The sequence below is a fragment of the Sminthopsis crassicaudata genome, chromosome 1, assembly GCF_048593235.1.
Source record: "Sminthopsis crassicaudata isolate SCR6 chromosome 1, ASM4859323v1, whole genome shotgun sequence".
In the NCBI taxonomy this organism is placed as follows: Eukaryota; Metazoa; Chordata; class Mammalia; order Dasyuromorphia; family Dasyuridae; genus Sminthopsis; species Sminthopsis crassicaudata.
This window is the reverse complement of record NC_133617.1, coordinates 471,415,631-471,433,437: the sequence shown is the minus strand read 5'-3', so window position 1 is coordinate 471,433,437 and position 17,807 is coordinate 471,415,631. Positions and strand designations below refer to the sequence as shown.

Sequence of the window (17,807 nt, the reverse complement as noted above, 5' to 3'; positions counted from 1 at the left end):
TCCATCAGAATTGATCATCATATAGTATTATTGCTGAAGTATACAACAATCTCCTGGTCCTGCTTGTTTCACTAAGCATCAGTTCATATAAGTCTCTCCAGGCCTTTCTGAAATCACCCTGCTGGTTATTTCTTACTTTCCCCAAATTCTCAAAGAAAACCTAAAGAGAATTTCTCTCAAAGAGAATGTTCCACATCCAAATCTATATCCTCAGGTATAGAATAATTTTTCTACTAAGCTCTTTGTAGAGCCATGAATCTGCTTTTCTTCATTGAATCTACTCTGTCCTTAGCTAAACATCTATTCCAGGAACATTGTTAAGACTCTGGGTTCTGAGCAAGATCAAGTCCCTCAGCCAATCTTTCATTCCAGACAGATTTCTTCTCATGTCAGGGGAGGTAACCAGGGCTGATTCATCACAAGTGAACCATCAAGATGAGTTCTTGCCTGATAAAAGTATGAGGGCTTAATATCTTATCACCATGATAACTAGCACTTTATGCAGGCTTTGAGATCGACAAAGTAAAGTCCATTACATATATTATCTCACTTGATTCTCACAACAACTCTAGCAGGTGGTGTATATTGATTTCTTTATCTGAAACCTTACATGTTATTTTCTTAGTTCTGCTTTTTTTCACCTTGCAGCTATTTTTTTTTTTATAAATCTTCCTATGTTTTTCTGAATTCTTTACTCATCATTTCTTAGAGTGCAATAATATTCCAAAGTTTGTTCAGACATTCCTCACTGATGGACACCAACTTTGTTCCCAGTGAAAATTTTTGTATGTATAAACCTTTCTTTGTCTTAACCCCCCAATAGAAGGATCAAAGGGTATGGACAAGTTAATATCTTTTAAAAATATTAATAAATTCTGACATTTATTAGATAATTCTAATTATCTAGTTAGACAATTCTGAAATTTTTTAGAGCAATTTATAGATCTACTAAAATCCTGCATATCCTCAAAAATAGATATGATGGATATAAGGAGACATCTCAGAGTTCTTTGTGTTTCCTTCATTATTAATAACTTGAGTTATTGTTTCCATGTGGCTGTTTATGGCTTACAGGGTTTTTTTGTTTTGTTTTGTTTTGTTTTGTTTGCAAATGGTTCATTTTTTTTACCAATCAAAAGCTTTTCTTCTTTTTCTAGGAAATTCATTCAATAACATTTTCCTACTGTGTGTGAGGTATAAGCACAGAGATGCTTTGATTAAAATGAAAAATTGTCCAATGTAGAGAGTGCAATTCCAACTACTAGAGGGACTGAGGCTAATGGATCTCTTGACTTTGGAAGTTTTGGTTAACTTAATTGACTAAGTATCTACATTAAGTCTAATATTGATATGATGAGCTCTTGGGAGCAAAGGGCTACCAAAATGATTTGGGAAGAAAGAATTAACCTGGGTCAAAAATGTATATCTATGATGTGGGAAAATTGGAAAATTGGTGGAGTATTGAACTGATCCAGCCTTTCTGGAGAGCAATTTAGAACTATGTCCACAGGACTATAAACTGTATATCCCTGTTGATCCCCAGTACCATTACTAGTTCTTTTTTTTTTTTTTTTTAATTTTTTATTTTATTTTATAATTATAACATTTTTTGACAGTACATATGCATGGGTAATTTTTTACAACATTATCCCCTTGGAATATTACTGTTCTATAAGAAATGACCAACAGGAGAAATACAGAGAGGCTTGGAGAGACTTACATCAACTGATGCTGAGTGAAACGAGCAGAACCAGAAGATCATTATACACTTCAACAATGATACTGTACGAGGATGTATGCTGATGGAAGTGGATTTCTTCAACATAGAGAAGAGCTAATCCAATTCCAATTGATTAATGATGGACAGAACCAGCTACATCCAGAAAAGGACTGGGAAATGAATGTAAACTGTTATTTTTACCTTCTGAATCCAATTCTTCCTGTGCAACAAAAAATTCGGTTCTACACACATATATTGTATCTAAATTATACTGTAATATATTTAATATATATAAGACTGCTTGCCATCAGGGGGAGGGGGTTGGGGGAGGAAGGGAAAAAATCTGAATAGAAGTAAGTGCAAGGGATAATGTTGTAAAAAATTACCCATGCATATGTACTGTCAAAAAATGTTATAATTATAAAATAAAATAAAAAATTAAAAAAAAAAAAAAAAAAAAAAAAAAAACAACAACATTATCCCTTGCACTTACTTCTATTCAGATTTTTTCCCTTCCTCCCCCAACCCCCTCCGCCAGATGGCAAGCAGTCTTATATATGTTAAATATATTACAGTATAATTTAGATACAATATATGTGTGTAGAACCGAATTTTTTGTTGCACAGGAAGAATTGGATTCAGAAGGTAAAAATAACAGTTTACATTCATTTCCCAGTGTTCCTTTTCTGGATGTAGCTGGTTCTGTCCATCATTAATCAATTGGAATTGGATTAGCTCTTCTCTATGTTGAAGAAATCCACTTCCATCAGCATACATCCTCGTACAGTATCATTGTTGAAGTGTATAATGATCTTCTGGTTCTGCTCGTTTCACTCAGCATCAGTTGATGTAAGTCTCTCCAAGCCTCTCTGTATTTCTCCTGTTGGTCATTTCTTTTCTTTTTTCTTTTTTTTTTTTTTTTTTTAAGTTTCTCTGATAAAGATCTTATTTCTTTTTTTTTTCATTTTTTTTATTATATATATATATATATTTTATAATATTATCCCTTGTATTCATTTTTCCAAATTATTCCCCCCTCCCTCTATTCCCTCCCCCCGACGACAGGCAATACCATACATTTTACATGTGTTACAATATAGTCTAGGTACAATACATGTGTGCGAATATCATTTTCTTGTTGCACAATAAACATTAGAATCCGAAGGTACATGCAACCTGGGCAGACAGATATTAGTGCTAACAATTTTCATTCCCCTCCCAGTGTTTCTTCTCTGGGTGTAGCTACCTCTGTCCATCATTGATCAGCTGGAAGTGAGTTGGATCTTCTTTATGTTGAAGATTTCCACTTCCATCAGAATACATCCTCATACAGTATTGTTGTTGAAGTGTACAGTGATCTTCTGGTTCTGCTCATTTCACTCAGCATCAGTTGATTTAAGTCTCTCCAGGCCTCTCTATATTCCTCCTGCTGGTCATTTCTTACCGAGCAATAATATTCCATAACCTTCATATACCACAATTTACCCAACCATTCTCCAACCGATGGACATCCATTCATCTTCCAGTTTCTAGCTACAACAAAAAGAGCTGCCACAAACATTTTGGCACATATATGTCTCTTTCCGCTCTTTAGTATTTCTTTGGGATATAATCCCAGTAGTAGCGCTGCTGGGTCAAAGGGTATGCACAGTTTGATAACTTTTTGGGCATAATTCCAGATTGCTCTCCAGAATGGCTGGATTCTTTCACAACTCCACCAGCAATGTATTAGTGTCCCAATTTCCCCACATCCCCTCCAACATTTGTCATTATTTGTTCCTGTCATCTTAGCCAATCTGACAGGTGTGTAGTGGTATCTCAGAGTTGTCTTAATTTGCATTTCTCTGATCAGTAGTGATTTGGAACACTCTTTCATGTGAGTGGATATAGTTTCAATTTCTTCCTCTGAGAATTGTCTGTTCATATCCTTTGACCATTTATCAATTGGAGAATGGTTCGGTTTCTTATAAATTATGGTCAGTTCTCTATATATTTTGGAAATGAGACCTTTGTCAGAACCTTTGTTTTTAAAAATATTTTCCCAATTTGTTACTTCCCTTCTAATCTTGTTTGCATTAGTATTATTTGTACAGAAACTTTTTAGTTTGATGTAATCAAAATCTTCTATTTTGTGATCAATAATGATCTCTAGTTCTCCTCTGGTCATAAATTCCTTCCTCCTCCACAAGTCTGAGAGGTAGATTATCCTCTGTTCCTCTAATCTATTTATTATCTCCCTCTTTATGCCTAAATCATGGACCCATTTTGATCTTATCTTGGTATATGGTGTTAAGTATGGATCCATATCTAATTTCTGCCATACTAATTTCCAGTTTTCCCAACAGTTTTTTCCGAATAATGAATTTTTATCCCTAATGTTGGAATCTTTGGGTTTGTCAAAGATTAGATTGCTATAGATGTACCCTTTTTTGTCCTTTGTATCTAATCTGTTCCACTGATCTACCAGTCTATTTCGTAGCCAATACCAAATGGTTTTGGTGACTGCTGCTATATAATATAGCTTTAGATCAGGTACACTTAGACCACCTTCCTCTGAGTTTTTTTTCATTAGTTCCCTTGCAATTCTTGACCTTTTATTCTTCCATATGAATTTTGTTGTTATTTTTTCTAGGTCATTAAAATAGTTTCTTGGGAGTCTGATTGGTATAGCACTAAATAAATAAATTAGTTTGGGGAGTATTGTCATCTTTATTATATTCGCTCGGCCTATCCAAGAGCACTGAATGTCTTTCCAATTATTTAAATCTGACTTTATTTTTGTGGCAAGTGTTTTGTAATTTTGCTCATATAATTCCTGACTCTCCTTTGGTAGATATATTCCCAAATATTTGATACTATCGACTGTTATTTTGAATGGAATTTCTCTTTGTATCTCTTGCTGTTGGATTGTGTTGGTAATGTATAAAAATGCTGAGGATTTATGTGGATTTATTTTGTATCCTGCAACTTTGCTAAAATTCTGAATTATTTCTAATAGCTTTTTAGCAGAGTCTTTGGGGTTCTCTAAGTATACCATCATGTCATCTGCGAAAAGTGACAATTTGATTTCTTCATTTCCTACTCTAATTCCTTGGATCTCTTTCTCGGCTCTTATTGCCAAGGCTAGAGTTTCTAGTACTATATTGAATAGTAATGGTGATAGTGGGCAACCTTGTTTCACTCCTGATCTTACAGGGAAAGGTTCTAGTTTATCACCATTACATATGATGTTTACTGAAGGTTTTAAATATATGCTCCTTATTATTTTAAGGAATAGTCCATTTATTCCTATACTCTCAAACGTTTTTAGTAGGAATGGATGTTGGATTTTATCAAATGCCTTTTCTGCATCTATTGAGATGATCATATGGTTTTTATTAATTTGATTATTAATATGGTCAATTATACTAATAGTTTTCCTAATATTAAACCAGCCCTGCATTCCTGGTATAAATCCCACTTGGTCATAGTGTATTATCCTGGGGATGATTTTCTGAAGTCTATTTGCTAATATCTTATTTAAGATTTTAGCATCAATATTCATTAAGGAAATTGGTCTATAGTTTTCTTTCTCAGTTTTCGATCTACCTGGTTTAGGTATCAGTACCATGTCTGTGTCATAGAAGGAATTTGGTAGGACTCCTTCAATCCCTATTTTTTCAAATAGTTTACATAGCATTGGAGTTAGTTGTTCTTTAAATGTTTGGTAGAATTCACCTGTAAATCCATCTGGTCCTGGGGACTTTTTCTTAGGAAGTTGATTAATAGCTTGGTCTATTTCTTTTTCTGAGATGGGACTATTTAGACTACTTACTTCTTCCTCTGTTAATCTGGGCAAGCTATATTTTTGAAGGTATTCTTCCATTTCATTTAAGTTATCAAATTTATCGGCATAAAGTTGAGCAAAGTAGCTCCTAAGTATTGTTCTAATTTCTTCTTCATTAGTGGTGAGTTCACCCTTTTCATTTTCAAGACTATCAATTTGCTTTTTCTCTTTCCTTTTTTTAATCAGGTTTACTAAGGGTTTGTCTATTTTGTTGGTTTTTTCATAAAACCAACTCTTAGTTTTATTAATTAATTCAATAGTTTTTTTACTTTCAATTTTATTAATCTCACCTTTTATTTTTTGAATTTCAAGTTTTGTGTTTGTCTGGGGGTTTTTAATTTGTTCCTTTTCTAGCAATTTTAGTTGTAAACCCAATTCGTTGGCCCTCTCTTTCTCTATTTTATGCAAGTAGGTCTGTAGAGATATAAAACTTCCCCTAATTACTGCTTTGGCTGTATCCCACACATTTTGGTATGATGTCTCATTATTGTCATTTTCTTGGGTGAAATTATTAATTATGTCTATGATTTGCTGTTTTACCCAATCATTCTTTAGTATAAGATTATTTAGTTTCCAATTATTTTTTGGTCTATTTTCCCCTGGCTTTTTATTAAATGTTATTTTGATTGCATTATGGTCTGAAAAGGATGCATTTACTATTTCTGCCTTACTGCATTTGATTTTGAGGTTTTTATGCCCTAGTATATGATCAATTTTTGTATAGGTTCCATGAACTGCTGAGAAGAAAGTATATTCCTTTCTGTCTCCATTTAGCTTTCGCCAAAGATCTATCATATCAAACTTTTCTAGTATTCTATTTACCTCTTTGACTTCTTTCTTATTTATTTTGTGGTTTGATTTATCTAATTCTGATAGTGCAAGGTTGAGATCTCCTGCTATTATAGTTTTGCTATCTATTTCCTCTTGCAGCTCTCTTAATTTCTCTTTTAAGAATTTAGATGCTGCACCACTTGGTGCATACATGTTTAATATTGATACTGCTTCACTATTGATGCTTCCCTTTAGCAGGATATAATGCCCTTCCTTATCTCTTTTAATTAGATCAATTTTTGTTTTTGCTTGATCTGAGATGAGGATGGCTACTCCTGCTTTTTTGGTTTTGCCTGAAGCATAATAGATTCTGCTCCACCCTTTTACTTTTAGTTTGAATGTCTCATCCTGTTTCAGGTGTGTTTCCTCCATTACTAGTTCTGTATCCCAAAGAAATCACAAAAAATAGAAAAAGACCCACATGTACAAAAATATTTATAGCAGCTTTTGTGTATGTGTGTGGTGGCAAAGAATTAGAAATTGAGGAATTGGGGAATTACTAAACAAGTTGTGGCATATGAATGTAATGAAATACTATTATGCTGTAAGAAATGATCATCATAGTTGGATTTCAAAAAAACCCTATAAAGATGTACATGAACTGATGCTGAGTGAAGTGAGCAGAACATTGTGCATAGTAACACAACACTATGTGATGATCAGCTATGATAGACTTAGCTTTTCTATTACATTAAAATACATTTATTGAAATGTTATGAAAAAAGCTTATATATTCCTGATTAAGAATCCCTGACTTCAGAGGAGATGCGTCTTTTAAAATTGATTTATAAGTTTAATATTTAATATTTTAATTTTTCCAGTTACATGTAAAACAATTGTTTTACATTTGTTTTTAAATCTTTGAGTTCTATTATCTCTCTCCTCTCAGAGACCATCACCAGGGGTTTCCAGACCTCTCTTTGAGAACCTCTGAGCTAGGTGATCCTGATAGTCCTTAGGGAAGCAACAAAGTTTAATGGAAAGAATATTGTAATTGGATTTAGAAGACCTGGAGTTAAGTACAAGTTGTGCTGTGTAACATTGGACAAGCCATTCTGCCTCTCTGAGGCTCAATTTCCTTATCTGTAAGGGGAATTGGAATGGATTTGTATCCCCGCATCAGAGAGTTAGATTTTGAGTTCCTTGAGGGCAGGAAATACTTTTTGCTCTTTATATCTCCAAAGCTTACCTAACACATTGTAAGCACTTAGTAAATCTTCTATTGACTTAATCTAGCACAGTACGTGGTTTACAGAATATGGAGTTTGGCTGAAACTGAAAATTTTCAAAGATCCCTTAGCTATCTTCCAAATCTAAAATTATGTGATTGTTTTTCCTTTCCCCTAATAGTTTGCCATCACCTTGTAGCTGGCCCTCACAGCAGAGTAGGGATGAGAGGTAGTGAAGTTATTTTTATATTTGTAATTGTCTCATTTGTCATACCCATGGGATAGCTTTAATTCTATCCCTTTCCAAGAGCCACACAGTGTTCATATCTTCCTATAGACTCCCCAATACTATCCTTTTAATCCTGACCCATCCTACGTTTAGTAATAGGATTAGCCAATAGTGTGAATTTGTTCCTCACCCATCCCCCAACAGCCCTTCTTGACCCATACCTGGGTATTCCTGTCCAGGCTTGCCAGAATTTCAGCTATTGCAGATACAAATTGGACCCAAGAAATGAAGGAAGGTATAGATGTTTTTCCTGGTACTTGAGATAATTAACTTACTCTCTTTTAAAGATGAAGGATTCACAGATTTCCACTTATGTCCCATCCAAAGCCAGGCCACTATTCATTAGATATGCAGGTAGGAGTCAACCCCCTTTTCAGCTTTATATCCCATGAACTCTAAATTCCAGATCTGCCCCCCATCCCAGACTGTTGGGAAGGAGCGGCATAGCAGTACTCCTGAACCTTATCTAAAAAGCTTCAACTTTGATTTCCTCAGGAAGATGCTTTTTAAAACTCAGCTGCTTTCAGGTTTTGGTTTTTGGTACTTTTTACTTTTTTTATTTAAAAATAATTCCCCCCAATTATATGTAAAAACTTTTGGCACTTAAACACTTTTTTAAATTAAAGCTTTTTATTTTCAAAATATATACATGGATAATTTTCAACATTCATCCTTACAAAACTTGGATTCTAATTTTTTTTCCCTCCCTTCCCTCTACCCCCCCCCCCAGACTGCAAGTGATCCAATATATCAAACATGTAGCACTTGTTTTTAAAAATTTTGAATTACAAATTCTCGTTTCTCCTGTTATCCCTTCCCCACGCCCCCTCACTGAAAAAGCAATGATTTGACAGATTATTTATGTGCAGACATGTTGTACTTCTCACTTTTTGCTTGGGGCTGGGATAGATTGAAAAGAGTTTGTGTCTGTAGTCTCACCCGTGGAAAGTCATAAAATCGGACCTGTTTGTTGGTTATAAATGCAGTGATATTATACCTTTGATCCAGACAATTGTGATTCAGAAATGTTGGTGGAGTGATGAGATAATTGTCCATTTTCTGGGTCAGAGCTCCCCACGGCTTTCTGTCCAAACAGCTCAGTGACCCTGTATAGAGAGGTTCACCATGTTTCTTTCTCTGAAAGTTAGCAAGAAGTGGCATTTTTACCGCCAGGCATTCTTTTCAGAAAAGAATCCTTCTAGTAAAGAATACTGGTTTAGTTGGTAATAATCAGTGGTCTGTTTGCTATTCCTTTCATTTAAAAAAACTTTCTCTGCAGTTTACAAATCTGCACAGACAATTCCTACGTTGTAGATCTAATCTGGTGATGAGAAAATTATGCAGATTAACCTTTTGCAAATCAAAATGTACTGAACTGTGGGTAGAGAACCTGCTGAAGGTCTTCCTCCCAAAAAGTAAAGTGGGGCCTTGGAATTACCTGCTGGCCTGGGAGGGGCATGTATGACTGTCAGATTTCTGAAGCCACCCCATCCTGGGAATAGAGACATTCTCCACCCTACTTCCCCCTAGAGATGAAACAAAATAGGCAGGTCTTCACATGTACTAACTATTGACTGCTGAGCTTCAGGGCATTCAGATGTTGGTGCTTGAAAATTTCCTGATGCAAGCAAATTTAGCTCTAGTGAATGACCAGAATAAAGTTTGTCTGAGGAGTTCAGTCTCTTCTTCCCACTTTAAAACTAGGGTTCTCCCAGGAGATCACTATACACTTCAAGATACTGTATGAGGATGTATTCTGATGGAAGTGGATATCTTCAACATAGAGAAGAGCTAATCCAATTCCAATTGATCAATGATGGACAGAATCAGCTACACCCCGAAAAGGAACACTGGGAAATGAGTGTGAACTGTTTGCATTTTAGTTTTTCTTCCCAGGTTATCTTTCCCTTCTGAATCCAATTCTTCCTGTGCAACAAGAAATTCAGTTCTGCCCACATATATTGTATCTAGGATATACTGTAACACATTTAACATGTATGGGACTGCCTGCCATCTAGGGGAGAGGGTAGAGGGAAGGAAGGGAAAATTCGGAACAGAAGGGAGTACAAGGGATGATGTTGTAAAAAATTACCCATGCATATGTACTGTCAAAAATGTTATAATTATAAAATTAATAAAATAAAAATTAAAAAAAAAAGAAAAGAAAGAAAAAACCGGGTTCTCAATCCGGTTTATCTTCTATTTTCATAACTGTATTTAAACGACTGGTTTCCTTTGTAAGCCTATTTCATCCCTTTAGAAACAGTATTCTGATAAGGGGTACACAGACTTCAGATTCCCCAAGGGGTCAGGGCGCAAAAAACGATTAGTAAATAACAGCAAATTAGTCGGTTTTGTGAGGAACCTGGGAAACCTGCTTTGGGGTGTCTGGACTTCCTGACCATGTTTGCTCGGAGGCGCGCCCAAGCGGTTCACCCCACTTCCCATGGGAGGCCCAGATGGTAAAGAAGTTAATGGGGCGTCTCCCGCAGACAGGGCTGGGGAATCCCGCGAAGCCACGTGGAGACCGCGCGTGTGCGCGTGCGCATGTAAGCAGACGCCGTGCTGCTCGGCCTGTGCAAGGGGAAGAGAGAGGAGACCTTTGGGAGACAAGGCCCGAAAATCCTCTCATACGGAAATCCCTCTCTTGGGACTCTGGTAAGGAACACTGCGGGAGGAAGGTCTACAGGGTGAGGGGGTCGCCCCACGTTACGCCTTTCCTCCTCGCCCTGGGAGGGGAGTGAGGACACGTGGCTTCCCCCGGCACGTGGCGGCGTCTCCAGAGTTTTGGACTAGGGTTTTGGCGGTGTACAGAGCGCAGGCGCGATGGAGGGAGGGGTCGCTGGAAGCCCTCTAGGATTTCGCCTCACACGTGGCTCCTCCATCATTTGCGCCAGCAGTGAAGCAGCAGCGCCTCCTGCTGGCCAAGGCAAAGTTAGTGTGCTCACGAAGGGACAAAAAATGAACATTTGAGATAAAATTGATGTTTCCACGTACGCACACTTTATAGTACTAATATGCCTTATTTAATTTCCTTTAGTGATTCGGAGCTGTTATGCATGCGGTTTCTACAGCAGAGGTTAAAAATTAACTGAGGTCACCGCTCCGTTAGCAAAATTGTACACAGCCTCCGGGGACTTCTTCCGGGGTTCTTCCTTTGTGGTTCAGGGCAAAGAGAAAGCAACCCGGAATCCACGGACGTACGACTACCTGCTGGGGGGGCGTGGCTTGAGCGTCGTCATCTTCTTATAATTTCAAAGCCTCTTTCCTTAGAGGGCGGTAGCGTGGCCGAGTGGTCTAAGGCGCTGGATTTAGGCTCCAGTCATTTCGATGGCGTGGGTTCGAATCCCACCGCTGCCAGAAGCCGAGATTTTTCGCTGTTATATTTTGTTACCTTCTCCGCTATCGCACTAGTCTCTTAACCCCCGATTATGCACACTTACTGTTTTCTGATTTAGAGATTACGCGGTCCCAGTGTTCCCATCTTTGCCCTCTCTCCGGGACTGCGAATTCCGAGAGCCGAAGTCTCTAACTCTTTCCCAGGCTCACCTCTTTGGGCCTGGGATCAGGTAAGGGATGACCTTAGGGCTGGGAGATTTAGGAATCGGTGTCCCCGGGAGAAGGTAAAGTTGCAGACGCTGCTTTTTGGCCCCACCTTTTTTCTCTCGTAGCGGTCAGAAATGCTCTCATACACTGAGCCCGTCAGGACTAGGACCAACCCGATGGCCTGTTAAACAGCGAGTGCAAAGAGGGAAGAGACCGGAAGCCGCCGTAGCTTTTCCAGAACAAACATTAAAGGGACCTTAGAGGCAATCGAACTTAACTCTCGTAGGAAGCCCGAAGTCACGGGTTTCTCAGTGGCTCCTGAGAGCTGGTTCCAAAGTTTTAGCTCCTTTCGCGGTCACCCAGGCACACTGACTGAAATGCGCAGCTGCCAGTTAAAAAGCGGCCCAGGCCTGACGGGCTGCGGTAACCAGAACCTGAGGAACGCCCGGCCGTGGCCCGGGCCTTAGAGAGCCTGTGCCGGCCGCTTGGTGGCGGGAAACGAAGCGGGGGCGCGGTGGGGCTGTAGCAATACCTGGGACAAGGTGTGCCAGGACCCAGCAGTGTATGCGCTGGGAGAGTACAGAACGTGCATGTGGAAGCTATAAGGTTTGGCAACTGATGGAAATTGGGCAATAAGGGGAGGGAAGATTCGAAGATTATGATCTGGAGTGAAATAAAAGAATCTTGGTGCGCTCAGCAGAAATTAATTTCCCTGGGGAAAATGAGCTCCGTTCTCATGTGTTGAGATGCCAGTGGGAAGACAGTCAAGTAGGAGTGGGATTAAGATTAGGGCTGGATATATAGAATTGGGAGTTATCTGAATAGGGATTATAATTTAACCAAAAAACCCAAACAAACCCTGATGAGGTCATTAAGGAATGGACCTAAGTCTAGGTGTTGAGGGTATCCCTCAGAGGGCAGTACACGATGATTATGGAAGTCTACTGAAGGCCTCTGCTTTTCTACTGATAAAAAGGACTATCAGGAGAGTGCTTTAGGAGTTTTTCCTTAACTGCCTACCAACTGCAGCCCCCAGGGCAGGGGAGCCAACCAGCAAGTACGGCTTAGAGGGAGGGGCCGCGGTGCCGGACTAGTTAAACTGCAACCCCACCTCGGCCATGCGCTCCTCTCGCACCTCTTGGAGACTGCCCAGGACCCTGAGCCCGAAAGCCTGGGGAAGCGCCGCTGCCAGCCAGTTACGGCCCTCCTGGGAAGATGTCCTGGCGAGCCCGCCCGCAGACATTACAGCCTCAGCCACACAAGCCGCAGAAAAGAAAGTTCCTGCCGCCAAAGTCCTGGGCGTTGTTAACTGTTTCAACATCAGAGACTGGTGTTTCTTAAAACAGATTGCTTTGCTGCTGTCCGCTAAGGACCATGAGACGTTTCTATTTGATTTGCAACTTCCACAAATGTTGGCTCTCCCAGTTAGAGCGGGAGCTTCTCGAGAGCTTGTATATCTTACTTTTCTATTTGTCTTCCCAGGGCTTTCCACATAATAAACCTTAATGCCTCAATGAAATCTTTTTCTTATATCATTTTTTTTTCCCCTGAGGCTGGGGTCACACAGCTAGGAAGTGTTAAGTGTCTGAGACCAGATTTGAACTGGGGTCTTTCTGACTTCAGGGCTGGTGCTCTATCCACTGCGCCACCTACCTGCCCCTTTTATATCATTCTTACCAAACGCCAACTACATTCTATGGACGGGAAGTAGCCCTGGAGTCAGGAGGACCTGAATTCAAGTCCATCCTCAGACGCTGCCTGAGTGACCCAGGGCAAGTCAGTTAGCCCGGTTACCCCAGTTCCTTCCTATGCGAAATAAGCCAGAGACGGAAATGGCAGATTGATTCAGTCATCTCTGCCAAGAAAACCCTCAGTGGGGTCACGAGGAGTCAGACATGAATTAAATGAGGAATGACAATTAATTTCTGAGAGGCATTGGGTCAAAGTTTAAAAAGGAACTCTGAGCTCTTAGATAACCAGTTTAAGATAGAAACACCTTAATCTAATTAAGGTCATCTTTGATTTAGTTTAATGATTCTCCAGATGGGCTGACATTTTAAGTGATTATTGTTCTGTTTGATGTGAGACTGTTTACTGAACTTTCCCTTGAGCTCTGTAAAGTTCTACTTTATCGTGGAATTTTGTCTTTGGGAGCATTACAAATTGCAGCTTGAAAATAGCTTTCATCACGTGAAATGATCCAGCCAAACGGAGAGCAATTTGGAAGTATGCGCAAAGGGCTCAAACCTATGCAATACCCTTTGATCCAGCCACATCTCTACTGGGCCTATAGCCTAAAGAGGTCATTAAAAGGGAAAGGGACCCACGTGTACAAGAGTGTTTGTGGCAACCCTTTTTGTAGTGGCAAGAAACCAGAAACTGAGTGGATGTCCATCAATTGGAGAATGGCTGAATAAATTATGGTATATGAATGTTATGGAATATTATTGTTCCGTAGGAAATGACAGCAGGCTGATTTCAGAAAAGCCTCCAGAGACTTAATAGAACCAAGAGAATATTGCACACAGCAACACGATTGTGATAGATTTGGCTTTTTTCAACAATGAGGTGATTCAAGGAAATTCCCATAGAATTGTGATGGAAAGTGCTGTCTACATCCAGAGAGCGCTATGGAGACCGAATATGGATCAGAGCATAGTATTTTCACCTTTTTGTTGTTTGTTTGTTTGTTTCTTCTGTTTTTCCTTTTGCTCTGATTTTTCTTGCATAATATGATGAATTTGGAAACATGTTCAGAAGAATTGCACATGTTTAACCTATATTGGATTGCTTGCTGTGGGGGAGAGAGGAGGAGAAAGGGAGAAAAAGTTGGAACAATTTTGCAAAAATGAATGTTAAAAACTATCTTTGCATGTATTTGGAAAAATAAAATATTATTAAAACAAAAATCAAACATAAACAAGTGTGAAAAAGAATTAAGAATTATATTAAGAAATCATAAATGAAGATTACCTGGATCACAGTAAAATAATATATTAGTGTAAAAATGTTAGAAGAATTTGCTGTTTCTCATATCTGGGTACAAATACACATCTTTTAGAAATGGCCACTGTGTGGATTAGTTTTGAACACACATATACACATATATGTATGTACATACATACACATACATATATAAAGCACCTAATATGTGCTAAGCACCTAATATGTGCTAGGCACCTTGTGGAGTGCTTTGCAAATATTACCTTCTCAGAATTCACAGTGATTCTCACAGTAACCTTCTGAAGTGGGTGCTATCATTATCCCCCATTTACAATTGAAGAAACAGGCAGAAATCAAATAACTTGCCTAGGGTCACAGAGCCAATAAATTTCTGAGGTGGGATTCGGTCTGCTTATTTCCAGGCCCAATGTATCACACCATGCCAGAATAGGAAGGGGACTGGTCATTTAAAAAGAGTGAAGGATAAAGGATAAATGGCCTATATGCTGCATTGGTGAAGTATCTAGAGGAAGTCTGCCCTGCACATTGGGTCGACTTTTTATAGAAATTTTAGAGGAAGGATGAGAAATTGTGGAATACCACCTCTTTGATATCTTTAGGCAGCTAAGTGGTGCAGTAGATAGAGCACTGGGCCTTGAATCAGCAAGTACCTGCCTACCTTAGGTAGTTCTAGCTGTGATTCTGGGCAAGCCGCTTAACTTCAGTTTGCTTCAGCAACTAATTTCCAGAGTGTTTATGAGGATCAAATGAGAAAATATCTGTAAAAGCCCTGATTAGTTGGGTGATATAAATAAATGTCGGTTATTACTCAGCGATCTAGGCTGGGCCCTGAAGCTAAAACTCAGTTTTTCATTATATCATTATTTTTGGCGATTTTTGTTGTTGTTGTTTTGTGAGACTTTCAACAGTTTTGATCTATTGATGGCATTTATGTTGCTGTTTTAGGGTAACAAAAATCATTGTTGTGCCTGGAAGGCAGGAATGCTGCACTCATTCTTCCCTAAGGGGCTGAGATATTAGTCTGGAATAGCTTGGGTCCTGGAGGAATTTGATTTCTGATAAGACAGATTGGACACCTCTTTTTCACATTCTTTTTACTCATTACAATTCTATACCACATACCAACAGGGAAAAATTGCTTAAGGTTAAAGTTCAGGCTCATGTTCCAGGGGTTCTCCTAAAGGTAAAACAAAAAGGTACTCATTATGGGACAGATTTTTATTACCTATATGCAAAGGAAATACTAAACAGCATAAAAGATTCAGACTCATTATAATAATTATCATTATTACTGCATTGACGGAAAAAAAAAATTCAGTAGCCTATATAGTGTAGTATAATTACTGCTTCCATCTCTCTGGAAGCTCTTAAATCTCATTATCAAAATGTAAAGTAGTTTCTGGGATTGCTGAAAAGTGATCGTTACTTTTCACCTTAGTTGTGTACTTTCAAGCCACCACTGGTTTTGGCTCCATCCTCTTGGTGATGGTCATCTTCAAAAGTAGTGGAAGTAAGTGTGATATTCTGAATGTCCTAAACTCACAAGGTTATTCCAAGATACATCCCTATCAGGATAGAAACTCATTCACTCTTTAAGATCAGAAAGGAAAAAACAGAAAAGAGGCAGTCCCAATCTTACCTTATCTTCTGCTATGTGCATTCATGACTGAAGGTAGATGGGGTGGGAAGTAGGGTAAGCTTCCCTCCTCTCAGCTCTCTCAGGAATAGACCTGAAACAGCCCTGATATGATTCACAACCAGATAGATAACCCTTTTAAATATTCACAGAGTCATTAGATCTTTTTTCCTTCTCTTCGTTTTTTTATTCTGAACTTAGTACATACCAAATAAAACAAGCATTTTCATATACAGTGTACATAGTAAAAAATAGGACAAATTAAATTATACATGAAATTGCAAAGTTCTATTATGTATAACCTGCTTTTCTTTTAACATTTGTAATAAATTCAATACATCACTTTCCAAACTATCCAACTTGTTTGTGATTTTTTTTCAGTCTTCTGTTCTCTTTTGTGCATTTAATTTTTTTTCCTTTTTTTTTTCTTTTGTGCATTTAAAAAAGTGCTTTAGTGATCCTGTTTTCTTTTTCTTCTTCCTTTTGAGTCATCAACAATTCCTGCTCAAATCTTGTTACATGAAGATTTCTGATAGCTTTGCTCCTTGAGTGACATTTGTGTTGCTATTTTTTGAGGGGGTTATTGAGGTTGTAGGCTTCCCTTGTGAACCTCTAACCCTACAATCTTATTGGAAGCCTAGCCCCACAGGTCTCTCCTTGCCTTTTTGCCCGTGTTTCTATTCCTGTTCTACCTTAGAACTCCTAGGGAATGCTGCAGTTTTTCCTCTCCCCTCCCTATCTCTATATAGTTGCAGCAGATAAAAGTAGAAATCCTCTTCTTGGGGAGAAAATTTATGACCAGGAGTTTGCCAAATCTGGTATAACACATTGGTTAGATATGTTTATGTCACTAGAAAACATGGCACCTTCTCTGATTATTCTAGGTCCCAATCCCAAAGAAGCAGAACCTCACTTGATAAAGTTAGACATTTCAAGGAGACAGAGAATTTGAGCTAATTTGCCAAATTAACAAATTAACCTCAGATGAAATCTTCACTCTACTGCACTCATTCAAGCTGAGCTGGGAAACCCTTCAACCTTCATATTCTACACTTGGGAAGGGGACAAATACTATTCCTGTGAAACCCCTTGGTTTTCCTTTCCAATCCTTTTTGGTCCATTACTTCTTATACTGCATCACCTAAGTAGCAAAAATGAATAACTCTCTAACTATTTTATGGGAATGTTAGGGAGCTCATTTTTAGCACTCATAAACTCACAGTTTATTCCCAAATCCAGTAAAAAGGGTAGGAGAAGATCTGTAATTTCACTGGCATATAGGAATCCTAAATGAGGAACCCTCTCTAATAGAGGGCCAACATCTTCTTGTCTTTTATTTTTTGTAAGACGTTTGTCTGAAGCCAGGTTTGAATTCAGGTCTTCCTGCCTCCAGGGCCAGTACTCTATCCACTGTGCCATCTAGCTGCCCCAATACCTTCTATTCTTAGATAATTATCTACAGCTTAGCTTCTTAATCTATGCTCTGCTACCCTATATGGGATCTCATAGTGAAATTTTGATTTATTATCAGTAGATGTTTAATTTGTATACCTATTTTACACACTCTTATACCTAGCGTCACCTAAAAATTTCTTGAAGGAAGAAGGGTGATGAATGAAAAAAGTTTAAGAAGTCCTGCTCTAGAGCACTGAGAGGTTAAGTCAGATCAGGGTTAGGGTTATGTAGTTTGTATGTCAGAAGTGAGGTCTCGATACAGATTTGAGCCTTTATGCTTTCAAGGTTAGCTCTCTCTGTACACTAATAGTGAACAGAGGAAGAACTAAAACGTGCCACACTAGCTCAGCCCCAATGGTGACTAAGATGAC

At 38.5% G+C, this 17,807-nt stretch overlaps 1 long non-coding RNA gene and 1 other non-coding gene across 2 annotated transcripts; both read left to right on the top strand.

The window, feature by feature from the left end:
* Positions 1-10,370: 10,370 nt before the first annotated feature.
* On the top strand, positions 10,371-12,900 carry LOC141550399 (uncharacterized). Its single transcript, XR_012484598.1, has 2 exons — positions 10,371-10,493; positions 10,876-12,900. It is a non-coding gene; the product is annotated as an uncharacterized LOC141550399 (long non-coding RNA).
* Positions 11,114-11,195, top strand: TRNAL-UAG (transfer RNA leucine (anticodon UAG)). Its single transcript has one exon. It is a non-coding gene; the product is annotated as a tRNA-Leu (tRNA).
* Positions 12,901-17,807: the final 4,907 nt, after the last annotated feature.